Genomic DNA, 14,244 nt, shown 5'->3' on the forward strand with positions numbered 1-14,244 from the left:
AACAAATATTGGAAAAATTAGACAAAAACAAGGATTGAAAGATTAAACAAAACTTTGAGAAATTTTGGTATCGAAATTTGGTATCAGACAGAGAAATTTGGTATCAGACAGAACTTTAATCCATCAAAAGCAAAATCATGAGTACAATGCAAATAAGTATTTTTTATATATATGCTCTGATATTCAAACTTGCTTTTGAAATTTTACTCACCTTGAGACATCAATAAGAAATTTGTTTTACTCTGATTCATCCTACAATTTCTTTCAACTTGATCTGATACATGATAACATTTGATCCGATACAGTGTGAAGGTTTCTCTAAAATATTATAACATTTGCTCTAATACTGTATGAAATTTTCTCTGATACATTAAAATTTTCTTGCTCTGATACATTATAAAATCTTTTCTGATATCATTGTAAAAATTATTTTTGCTCTGATACATAGAAAAAGTTATTTATCTTCTCTTGCTCTGAAATATCTTGAACTCAAAATGATCTAATACCCTTTTCAAATCTTTAAGAAAATGGACAAACTATTTTTGCATTTATATTACATGCCAAAAGAATCATACTCTTTTCAAGCATATACACCCATAATGGATTCTTTTGAAATTAATGCATTAACATAAATATTTTTGTTCATATGTTTTGTCATCATCAAAAAGGGGGAGATTGTTGCTCCTAGATTGATTTTGATGATTACAAAGCAGATTGAAGGGATACAAACAATTGAAAAAGTCCTTATGCTCTTCAAGGGCAAAATCGTAATTTTGCTAAAATCCTGATTTGATAATATCATTTGGTAGAACAAATGATTTGAAATCTATTGGTGAAAATTTCATTGTGTTTGGACTAATATTTCTGAAGTTATGAAGGTTTGAAGTGCATGAGTCGACTCATGAGTCAACTCATGGCACTATGAGCTGAATGGCACGAAAAAATTCCCATGGCACGCTGGATTTTTGGCTTGGCACGACCTGTGAGTCGACTCATGAGTCGACCCACAAGGCATGAGTCGACTCATGAGTCGACCCCTGCTGATTTGAGCCGAAAAATTCAGAAATCAGATCTTCTGGTCTGTTGCAACAGAAGTCGACTCATGAGTCGACTCCTGAAGCATGAGTCGACTCATGAGTCGACCCCTGCGACGGGAAATGTCAGCAACGGCTATTTTTTTGCCCGTTTCAATTGCCATTTATGCTTCCTAAAAATCCTCTAACGGCTCTTTATCTGCCTAAATTGTTTTCTCTTGCTTCTAATGCTACAAAATGCTTTAAATGATGAAAGAAATTGCAGATTAAATAGCGGATCAAACGTGAAATCAAATGCAGAGAAGAAAAGAGAGGAAAAAGAGAAGAACAGAAGAGAGGATCCGAAATTTGCAAGAAAAAGCCTGAGATCAACGAAATATCCATAGAGAAAAAGAGAGAGGATCCACAATATACCAGAGAGATTGTGAAAGAGAAAAGGAAGATCTTTCAAGGAGAGAATTCTTCACGCCTATCGTTTCAACCTTGATCTAGAGATCGTTCAAAGCTTTCAAGAGATCTTCAATCAACAATCAACCTCTTCTCAAGCGTTCAACCGTTCATTCATCTTGAGAAAATCTGAAAAAGGGGTTCTTTATTTGAGTAAAGTTTTTATTGTTATATTTGCTCATTTAAGGAGCTGTTTTTGTATTCCTCTGTGCTCTAAATATTCTTACTCTTTGTGAGTTTTTGCTCTTGTTTTTGGAGGATTTCCAAAACAAGGAAAGGTTGATCCGAACCTGAAATCGGAGTGTTTTGGGTTGGCTTGTACCCGGGAAACAAGTGTTCTAGCTTGGGATAGCTAGGGTCGGAGTTTCCGACGTCCTGTATTCTAGCTTGGGATAGCTAGTGTCGGAGTTTCCGACGTTTTGTATTCGGGTTGAATACAAAGGATAGTGGATTAAAATTCCCAAGTGGGATCTTGGGGAGTGGACGTAGGTGCAAGGTTAGCACCGAACCACTATAAATCCTTGTGTTTGTGGTGTGCTTTATCGCTTTATCTTATTTCTTTATTATATCCTTGCAATACTGCTTTAGTTAATTAATATTGATTTAAAGCCATTATTTTGTTCTTCATAAGTTATCTGTTGGGCTTAAAATTTTTAGAAACCCAATTCACCCCCCCCTCTTGGGTTGCATAGCTGGGCAACACCTGACATAGATCTCATTTTTTTCAAATTTAATATTGTTACTCGAACTGATATAGAAGATTGAGATTTTTCTTAAGATGAGGGTCTACATATAAAATTTGTTGAAAAATCAAGAGAAAAAAGAAATCGATGATTGTGAAGAGTGCCCGATGTTTGACCTTTATTTATTTTTCTATCAAGGATAGCCTGAGATAATTATGAATTTCGAGTGGAATGTATTAGACAGATAACGATGGTATATTAATACAAGTCCAAAATGTTACAGTTCTTCAAAAAGTTGAGAAATCAATAAGAGATGAATTTAAAATTTTAAATAATTTTTGTTATAACAAGATCATGAGAAATAAATAATATATAAGATATCATCGTAAGCTTGAGAATGACATGAAGAATGTATACTTTGAAATATGTATCTCAAACAACATAACTTAATTTCAAGGACGAAACTTTTTTAAGGGGGGAGATTGTAACAGCCAAGGTTCTTGGACCTGTAAACCCTTGACGGCCCATACAAAAAAAAAAAACAGGGGAGAAGACTCCCAAAGAGAGTCTTCCTCCATTCATCGGCTCCCAATCGGAGTTGGAAAGAGCCCCCTCTTGCTCTATTTAAGGAGAACTCTCCTCTCTCTCTCTCACCGAAGATCCTAAGCCCAGTCGGCGGCAATCGCCGAAAAATCACCGCGGAGACCCGACCTGTGCCCGTCCAATTTCTCGTTGGAAAGCCTCACCGGCATCGAAGGTGAGCCTCCTCCTCCATCCTCTCTTCTCCCCTTTTCTTTCCGTGTCGGTATGCACGCTCGCCGGCGACCGGAGTCGCCGAATTTTGTTGCAGAAGAAACATCTATTTTGCCCATTTTTCTTTCATTTTTCGACGCCGATGGTCACCGCCGACCACCGATTTGGATCCCTCCGAGCCGTCCATCGTCGCCCTTTTGTCGCCGGCCAGCCTCGTGCTGATCGACCGCCAACTGGCCGACTAAATCGAGGAGATCGTGAGGTCCCCTGTTTCAGCCCAAAGGAAGCTGTGGGAAGAAGGAAAAAGAAAAAGAAAAGAAAAAGAAGAAGGAAAAAGAAAAAGAAAAAGAAAAGAAGGAAAAGAAAAAGAAAAAGAAAAGAAAAGAAAAAGAAAAAAAGAAAAAAAAAAGAGAGAAAAAATCTCCTCTCTCTCCTTTTTCTCTCTTTCCTCTGTCCTCTCTCTACCTTCTCTCTCCATTTTCTCTCTCTAAATTCTCTTTCTAAATTTTTTTTCTCTCTTTATGAATTTTATCTCTCTAAGATCTTTCTACTCTCTCTCTGATTGCATCACAGACCCTAGGATAAGTTTGAAATAAAAATATGATGATTTGAGATTGCTTCAAAATTCGTGCAGTAGAACTGATCCCAGTCCGATCCTATTCGAAATTTATAACATTTGATTCATATTAAGTCACCCTGATAGGATCTCTGATGATCTCGACCATGATTGCCTCATTTGAAGGATACGAAGATTCTCTCTCCACTTTCTCTCTACTTTCTCTCTCTAAATTTTTTTTCTTCATGAATTTTCTCTCTCTAGAAGTCTTATGGATCAGTGGAGGATCCAAATACTTTGAAAAATTTTAATTTTGATTAATCCTAAGAGAAGTCCTCGATTTGTGTTATTAGGATCGATTATCGATAATTTCTCTATATGTGATTTTTATATTGATCAGGTTCATGAAGAGATGATTGTCTGCATATGATATCGAGTGAAATATTTTGTTAAAAAAATTCATAAATCAAAGAAGAATATTGATTTCTGTGCTTGGATCATTCACCGATAAAAGTAAGAATCTCTGTACATGATCATCATTATGTATGTTATTTTACTGTTGATTTTATCTCATTGATTTTGCATCGTTGGATTTGAGATCGATGAATTTTTTTATACCTGAGATACTGTTATCTATTTATGTGATTTTGAGCATGAATATGTTATATCAATACATATGTATCAGCGATTGATGGTATGATTATATGGGTATGACATATTTATTACACTGCAAAATTTGAATTGATTAATGAAGTCAAATATTATAATTTCATGAAAATGAAAAGCAAGAGAAACATAATTTGGACTGGCCTTGTCATGTGGAATAGCCTGCCAGGAGCTTATGCCTGGAACAGCCCCCACAGATTTATGTGTGGAAGAATCTGATCCGAGAAAGATCATGAATGATTTGATCCGAGAAAGATCATGGCCACTTTGATCCGAGAAAGATTATGAATATTTCGATCCGAAGAAGATCACAGAAATCGATCCGAATAAAAGATCATCGCATGATCCTGGTAGTCCAAAGCCAAAGCTAAAAAGAAAAAGATTAAAGATGATGTGATAATAGAAGAAAATAGAAAGATGAGACATGAAACAATCGTTGAATAAAATTGTTTAACTTATTAACATAGGATAATACATCTCTTTTGATAAAACAGATAATGTATAAATGTTGCAGTATTCTGGACAGTGAACATCGACTTTTATGTGTTATTGCTTATCTTTATTTTCAGATTATATTATTATATTGGTGTGATATTAAAATTCTTACTGGACTGTAAAGCTCACACTCCTTCATCTTTCTTTTCTTCTTAGAGTTACAAGATGTCCATGGTTGGCTATGGTATGGATTTGTGAGTGAGCGGATGCATAGATAGAGTACCGTTGATACCTGATCAGAGGATTGAAGGAATGTTAATTGTAATTATATAAATTTTATGAATTATTATTGAAATTAAATATTATGGTTGATAAGGTTGTAATGATTTAATTTGATCTTGCATATTCTTTAGAGCTTGCTCTAAGAAGTGTGCAGCCATCACGTATCCAATCTGAATGTTAGGTTCGGAGCGTGACACTTTCACACACAGATTTGTTAGATAATAGCACTACAATACAAGATAAGTTTACAATAGATAGTGTTACAATCAATGACTGATAATAGCACTACAATATAAAGTAAGTTACAGCAAATCGTGCTAGAATCAAAGAAATGATAGTTTTATATATTTGAATGGATTTGAATTAACCTGACATTAGTTTTTGGGATCAATTACAGTTTTATCAGCTTGATCTTGTATAGAAGATTGCTCTCCTCTAACACAGATGATCTAGATCTAAATCCCACCACCAGATTCATCGACCACCCAAGTACATCTGTCAAACACTAAATCGAAAACCCACCAGATATCATAACTACCAAAATAACGTTCTCATTCAACTTCAAAGAACGTTGGATATCAGATCTAGCGTCATTGCCTCCAAACAACACCATGCAAATATTTTGCTCAAGAAAAAAAAAAAACAAATGCATAGAAGAAACACAATCCACCAAGGCATACGTGCTACTTTCACACACAACCAAAAAAAATAAGACAAACACAGAGAGGAGAAGTCTAATAAAAGATTGTTACAGCAAGTACAAATATAGGACATACACAAATTCATACAATCACACAAAATAGAGAAGAGAATAAAAAATAAACACAGGATTTACGTGATTCGGCTGAAAAACTTAGCAAGACACGAGAGAAAAATTTCACTATGATGAAAAGAGAGATACAATTACTCAGAACTCTCCAAATCCTAGCCGCAATTTGATTTTCCAAAACTCTCTCACAAAATTATCGAGATTGGCAGAAAGTACAATATTTATACTGGTCTATACCGCGAAGGACAACGCCCCCTGCACTCCCCAATGAGATCAGTGATGGGCTTCGGGCATAGGTCTATCGGCTCATATCCTCCGCTACCATTATAGACTTCCTAAAAAATTTCATTCAGGTCATGACGACGATTTTTCGGATCGAATCATAATTCGAACCCATAAAAATATCCAAAATTCAAGCCACATTAACAGAGATACATCTGCCATCATTCTAAAACACCAAAACTCTACGCTTTTTCTCACAACTTGATGTGTCCAAGACATGAACATAGTGCAATTCCGACAAGACAAATGAATTAAAGAGAGAACAGTGTCTGGCGTCAAGACTTGGACAAGATTTTGGCCTACCTATCATGCCTGCTCACCATTGACGACATGGGGGAATACCTGGTCGGAACCGGCACCGGCCGCCGGAAAACCAGGCCGGAAAACCTGAGCGCTGTTGAGAAGACTGATATGAACTCCATGGCCATCTTCCCCACCTCTCGGAGCCGGCAGATGCTCTTCCTCATGATCACACCCAACACTACAGATATTGCAGCCTCCCAGCTTCCCATCTCCTGCCTCTAGCTCTTTGCCTTTTTTGCCAGTTCTCCCTTGAGAAAATGATCAAACTGAGATCGGAGCTGGATGTTGCGAGTAACGGTTAAAATATGAATTATTGAGCATCTACTACTGATCTAATCTATTGTTTTAAAATAAATTTTGAGTTATTATAAGAAGTTGATGTTACGTCTTGTGTAATTAGACCAAAACACCCAGCTACATGGACCAAAATATCCATGCGAGCCGTCGGTTCACGTAAAAGCGTCAGACCGACCTAATTTACCATCTCGACTTGCAACCATCAAACTTGGACCCAAATTAATCTAGGTGTATATTGTTTTTAATTCTGATAATAAAAATTTTCTCCTTAAATCTATCTTGTCAGATGACATTATGGGATCAATATGACTAATGAGGATATTGCAATTCATGGCACATAGGTCATAATATTCACTATTTATCTCTGTAAGACATGTGGTGTATGTCAATTGTTGAGAGAAAATTTTGCTAAATTAATGTTGACACTACTGGCATTCTTGTATTAGAGCAGGCCAAATATGACTTGTAGCAATTCAAGAATAAATTAAGTATTCTTCAAGATAGTAAAATTGATCAGGCTAATTATAGAGTGATTTTGTATATTTGGATATATAGAATGAATTAATTGAATTTGATTAATAATCGTTCCGGATTGGATGGTTTTTTTGGTAGACCCAAAGTAGATCCAACAAACATTATAATTTGAGTCCAGCAGGATAATTTTTGCTTAATTTTTTTGATAACAAGTATCAGCTGCGGTATTATCAAAAGTAAAAATCTGTGACAACAAATTTTGCTCGGTTCCAATTTGCTTTGAAGCTAAACCGACTGTGAAACTCAATCGGTGATGACCGGTCTAAGATTTTACGGTCTGAAAAAAAAAAACAAATAAAGAACCTACGTCAAACCACTATCCCGCAGGGGCGTTTTCCGCAAAGTGGAAGGGTTATTATAGTAAATTGGGCTAAACGTCCGAACTTAGAGATGGGCCCCGCAAATGAGGACATGATGTCCTCATTTTCTGGGATCGTGGCGGGAAGAACTGGGCCGCCTCCGTGCGGTGTCGCGTGATTTTGGGAAGAGACGCGCATTGTCACGCCTCCGGCGGGGACGCAAATGTCGACATCTTACGTGAGGGGCATTTCGGGAAAGAAGGGGACAAGCGGACAGGCTTAAGTTCGTACCACCTCCGGTATCAAGCTAAAATTTAGCGGTACTGTCCAGGGTGTAAATTTTAGTCTCTTATATAAGACCCTAAACAGAGCCAATATTACACATAAGGACGCAGCATTTTTCACCCCAGTCATTCGTTCCCGAGCCTCCCACCCTGCCGTGCACCAACTTTTAACTTTTTCTCAGATTTCAAAATCTTTCCTTTTGTATTTTATGCAGAAAAAAATTTTTGTGGTGTTTGTGCATGCTCTTTTTTTAACCAGTGTGATTCACTTTCTCACATTTCTATGAACACAAAATAAAAAATAAAAAATAAAAAACACAGACTTGTAGCTATGACCGCTTAACTAATTATATATGTGATAGACTAGGTGCGAGATGGTCCGATTTAGAAGAAGAAAAAAGTTTTCCAATCCACTTAAATCTAATCCTTCTAAAAAAAAATTATAAAAAAAAATTATAAAAGTACAAATTTTATATCCCCTACTTTTTCATTGATTGATCATAGATGCATAGCTATAGTTATAAAAATAAGATCTACCCAATTCCCCTTCTAAATTTAATAGGACTCAATTTTTAAAATAAACATAATTAGTATAAATAAACTTGAGAATATGATAATTTTACATTTATTAGATCTTGATTTCTACATTAATTTTACTTTACAATGCTCCACTTCGCTCTTCTCGACTCAAGAGATATGTCCAATCAAAATTTTTTTCAAAAAAACAAAATCAATTTGTTTGGCTTGTCTCGAGACTCAAATGATGAAATTTGGACTTAATTGTTAAAGATACAGTTTAATGTTATGTCATAAATTTCAAAAAAAATTATCTATTTTTTTAAAAAAAGTTATCTCAATCAAGAATTGTATGATCTAAATTTAGGGTTGGAAGTGGGCTCAAACCGATCCGACTTCAGGCCGGACTTCGGACTAGATCCGAAATAGTTCAGATCGAATTTGGGTTAAATTATAGAGCCCATTTGTCTCTCTGACTGGGCTCAGATATACTCTTGGTCCGGCCCACGTCCGGTCCTAAGTTCAGCCCATCATTTTCGGCCCGAATCCAGCTCAAATTTCAGTCCGTTAGCCCGATCCGGTTTCATGCCCCTTAATTTTTATGAGTTACAATCCGTGAGGCGTAAGTGGATAGCCCCTCGCCTTTCATCTTCAGTCTTCCGACTCTTTCCAAATTTTTCATTCGATGCCCTAGCCCCTGGCCGTGGATCGTGATCCTTGTCCGTCCATCGGCCATCACCGTCTTCGTCTTCTCCCATCACTGACAAGGGTGTCTTGTCTTCACCCATTGGCCATCGGTGTTCGTCGGACTTCTGGGCGGCCTTCATCATCTTCCGACTTCCATCTTTCACTAAAAAATAGAGACCGACGGCAATGCTCAGGCAGAGAGATCCCTCATCATCTTCCATCTTTCGATTTTTCTCCATCACCGACTCCAAGATTCCATCTTCCCCCATAGTCCGATTTTTATTTTTCATTTTTTCAAAGATAGGACAGGGTTCTTGGATTCTTGTGTGGTGTCTATGTTTAGAACTTATTGCTAAGTTTTAAAACTGTTAGTTGAAAATATCTGGGTTGAAAAGATCAACATTTTTTGTTAGGATTTTTGACAAAGTATTCAGGTTCTTTGTTTCACAATCTTGATAAGATCATGGGATTGCATGTGGTGTTAATGGTCTTATGGTTCGAACTCCGGTTTGTTGAAAATATTAATTTTTCTTTTTCTTCTCCTTTCTATTAGGGTTCAGATAGACTCTCAGATTTTTTTAGGGCTTTCTGTTTCTCGATCTTGGGTAGCCTAGGATTTATTAGTGGTGGTAATGATCTTTTAGTTTGCATTCTAGTTCTGTTGTCAAGAATATGATTTTTCTTTTTGCTTTTTCTTTCCGTTAGAGTATTAAACCTCATTTATTGGCTCTGCTATTGGAAATAAATTATTGGATTGTCTCAAAGGACCAGGATTATCATTTTTTGGGTGTTGGATAGAATTTTTGGATGCAGGCAAGAATTTTATGTGCATTCATTTCATTTCTAATATGGCTTAATAACCTGTAGTTCCATATTTTTAATAGGCATGATATAATCAGTGAAGGCCATCTGACAAATAGATACTAGAGGGTGAACTTCTGTGGTATAATCATGATTATGGAAAAAAATAGAGGACTCTCACTCTTGCCTGAGGAAAGAATGCAATACTTTGTGCTTTATCAATTTCATTTTCATCTATTATGTGCCATGTGTTGTTGCATAACTATTTATTTGTCAAGACCTTTGTATTAATGCATTGGGCATTGTTAAAACAAAAAATGCACAGTATTTGTGAATTTGCATGATTTTAGAAGTTATTTAACTCTAAGAACTGTTTTACCCATAAATTTTTATTTTTTTCTTGAAATCCTCATTATGTTTCATCTAATCTTTTAGGTTTTTGACTGATATCAGGTGGCATAAATTTTAAATCTTCTTTTAGCCATGTGCTGCTATAGTGCTATTAAGTATTGGTTGATCGGTGTATAATGCTTTTTCTATTGGATTTTCTATTCTGATAGTTTTTGATTTATAATGTAATTTGATATTAAGTAGTTCTTTTGAGTACTTTATAATGTTATTTGTGCAGATTGTTTTACTAATGTCTGAATCTAAAATGGGTGAAAATGAGATTGTGGAACATATAAGGAATGAAGGTGACAAAAATGAAGATAATTCTGAAATTGATTGTGACAAAAGTTTTAAGAAAAAAATCTTGGATATGGACTCATTTTATTGAGGAAAAAAAATCTAATGGATCAATAGCTATATACAAATATTGTAAAAAAATATTAAGTGGTAGTACGAAAGGAGGAACAAGTCATCTTAAACGGCATCTTGAAAATGTTTGCAAGAAATATCAAAAGAATCTAGTTAATCAAATGTTGATAGTAGCAAGTTTAAAAGATCTGATAAAGTCTTTTAAATTCAATCAAGAAGAGAGCAGAAATTGCTTACAAAATTTATCAGCCGTTGTTTAATATTATTGATCATAAGATAATAAGAAATGACTGTATGGCTTTATACCAAGTAGAAAAGAAAAAATTGCTTGATACATTTAAGAAATTAAGTTCTCGAATTAGTTTCACTATTGATATTTGGACATCAAATCAGAAAATTGGTTATATTTCTCTCATGGCACATTATATTGCTTCTGACTTTATTCTGCATAAGAAGATAATTAGTTTTAAGAAACTATCATACCCTCATATAAGTTCTGCAATTGAAGATGCTATTAGAAAGTGCCTTCTTAAATGAAAACTAGATTCTAAAATATGTGCTATTACTTTAGATAATTGCTCCATAAATGACGCTGTAATTAGAAGGATTCAAGATCATTTTTTTATGAAATATTATTTAATGGGGAGTATAGTCATATTAGATGCTGTGCACATATATTAAACATTATGATTCAGGATGGGATGAAAATAATTCATGAAGCTACTGAATGTATAAGAGAGATTATTAGATATATATTTACATCCCCATCTCGAATGTAAGGATTTAATAAAATTACACAATATATCAGACTTTCTGTTAAAAAAGAGCTCAATTTGGATATTGTTACAAGATGAAATTTTACTTATGAAATGTTAACTAATGCAATTACTTATAAAGATATTTTTATTAGATATGCAACTGAGCATTCATGTGTATGTCTGAGTAATGATAAATGAAAATAAACTGATATAATTCTTAAATTTTTAGAAGGCTTTCTAGATACCACTAAAATATTTTCTGGTTAAAGTATCCCACATCTAATTTCTACATAAAAAAATTTTGGAGAATTAGGATTTTATTGATGAATGGGAGTGTTGATATCAATGATAATTATGATATACTAAAGCAGTTAATAAATGAGATGCAAAAGAAGTTTAACAAATATTGATCTTAATGCAATATTTTATTGGTCATTGCTTCTATTTTAGATTCGAGATCAAAGTTGATATTTATAAAGTTTTGTTATCAAATGGCATTTGATGCAGAAGAGAGCAAGAAGAAGATTGATGATATTCGTGCTTGCTTTTATAAATTTTATAATAAGTATGCAAATGCAACTAGAGTGCAGCCTTCATAGGTTCAAGTGAGCTAACAACTGATTTTGATGGACAAAGGGATATAAATTCAGTTTCTTCTTTTAATTTGAGTAAAATAAAATTTGGCATAGATTTTGTTCAGTTTAAAAATCAAAGTTCTTCGAAAAGGTCAAATAGATCTGAGCTAGATAGTTATTTGGATGATGATGTACTTTTTTATTTGAAGGATAAGCAGTTTGATATCTTAGCATGGTGGAAGAGCAATGCAGCAGTCTATCCTATATTATCGAAAATTGCAAGAGACATTCTCGCTATTCCAGTCTTTACTGTTTCATTAGGATCGGCATTCAGCACTGGTAGTAGAATTGTAGATCAGTATCGGAGTTCATTGAGCCCATCTACTATTGAGGCCTTAGTTTGTACCCAAGATTGGCTTGGTGAAGAATATGATGAAGGTATATAAATATTTTAAATTTATATTATATTTTTTATTTGCTTATAGTATTTATATTTTGAAGATTTATGATTGATATGTGTGTTAACAGTTACAAGTAGCTTAATTGCAGATGATGGCACCCCGAAGCGAGCCAAGCAGTAAAGTTGGGACATTGATATAATATTATGTAAGCATCTTTAAAATTTATTTTAATCTATATGAAGTTACAAATTTTGATATTTAAATTTTTTCATCTTCTAATTATTTAGTTTATTCTAAATGCAGATTTTCATGATAATGGATGAATGAAGATGGAGGTTGCTTCTTGTATTTTGGTATGGGCTCATCAATCTCATTCTTTAAATAAATAAAAAAATGACCATATTGCATTCTAATTGATTAAGTTTTTTTGAAGATAATTGAGTATATCACAACTTGAATGCAGAAGTATATAGCTGCTTCTTTTTTTTTCCCTTTTTTTTCTCAAACAATTGGTGTGCGATAAGTGTCAGACGGGATGGGCACTAATGATCTCATTGCCAAATTAGCTCAGCAAACAGATTTTTCTTTGGGCACTAATGAGGCTATTCCATATGAATTGGCTGTTATTTTGCAAGAAGACTGTTGTGGGAAAACTAGGGAAAGAAGACTGGAGTAACAGGGAGATCTACATGCAGATTTTGTTTAAACTACCACTTACTTGGGATTCTCCATTTTGGATGATTTCTGAAGTCTTAAGGTAGAAATTAAACTATTGGGATATTTATGTACACAGGTTCTGCTGGTATTAGCATTCTGTTTGAACACGATTTTTTGCTGATTGGCTTATGTATTCATGTGGGGTATGTGGGTTAATGTTCTAGGTAATGTTCTTAACCATTGTAATCACATCTTTGAACTCTATTTCTGAATCTTTATCTTTGAATGGGGAGCTTTTGGTTCCAGGTTCTACCAAAAAAAAAAAAAGCAAAAGCATAAAATTGCTAAGTTCTTTTTCTTTTTGTTATATGGACATGTATCATTTGGAGTCTTATTTTGAGGAAAAATGGGTTCACAAATATCATAAGGGTCATAACTTTGAGATCTAAATAAGAAATAAAGTAATGTTTTTCCTACTTACTTTTTTTTCTGAGATCAAAATCAATTCGCTCAAGCTTTTATTATCCCATTCTACATCCATAACAATGTATAGGGTTGGACTTCCTTATCAACAGATAATGTACAGGGTTTCCTGGTGTCGATCTTACTTCCTCGACAAGCTTGGTGGAATCGGAGCTTATTCCTTTATCCACCACAAATTCTGCATCCCTTTTTATTCACTGTTTTACAGCTTCTTCATTATCCACACATCTGCATATAAGGTTTTATTTATAGCAGGTCAACTCCAAGATGGTTATTCAATGACCCATATACAGGCTCAAATCATGCAACGGCACAACTGGGAGGAGTTTTGGTTCAATTGATCATAAAACTGGATTATTGTAATACATGTGTTAGCATGTGGAAACAGGTGCAGAAAGGAGATAAGAATAACCAGCTTATTTGCCCAATCAAAGGACTGCTGTTTCACTTCAAAGATTTTCTTCACAACAAAGTGTCAAACACATATTTTCAACATCAAATATTACTGATACTGCTATGTCTTCAAACTGTCTATCCTACCCTAAGCAATATCCGAATTCAGCTGCTGATTAATTTCAATTTGTATTTCATGGCCGATCATTGTTACTACTTGGTTGCCTTATCTCAGAACTACAGGTCAACGACATCTTTCCCCTAGCAGTTTTATTTGAGATTTCTGGATGCTCTACATCAATACTAGTTCAAAGGCAATGCTGTTATTCTTTTTATAGTGTCTTTTTGGCTTAGTTGTGTAATATCTATTGTATATTTCAAACCCTTGTATATTTTGCTGTTTAATTTTTAAGCGGAAACTCCATTTTTTATCAAAAAAAAAAAAAAAAAAACTCTTGTATACTTTGCTATTTAATATTCACTTTGCTGTTTAATATTCAATGCCTATAAGATTACTATGTTCAAATAACAATTTAGATTTGGACTGGCCCGATTAGGTTTGAACTAGGCCGATTAGTTTTAGGATGGCC

The 14,244-nt window shown here is 34.5% G+C and overlaps 1 pseudogene; it reads left to right on the forward strand.

Annotated features, from left to right (window-relative positions):
- Positions 1–11,468: 11,468 nt before the first annotated feature.
- LOC140853658 (zinc finger BED domain-containing protein RICESLEEPER 1-like) lies at positions 11,469–12,301 on the forward strand (annotated as a pseudogene).
- The last annotated feature ends 1,943 nt before the right edge of the window (positions 12,302–14,244 follow it).

This window comes from Elaeis guineensis, chromosome 14 (genome assembly GCF_000442705.2).
Source record: "Elaeis guineensis isolate ETL-2024a chromosome 14, EG11, whole genome shotgun sequence".
In the NCBI taxonomy this organism is placed as follows: Eukaryota; Viridiplantae; Streptophyta; class Magnoliopsida; order Arecales; family Arecaceae; genus Elaeis; species Elaeis guineensis.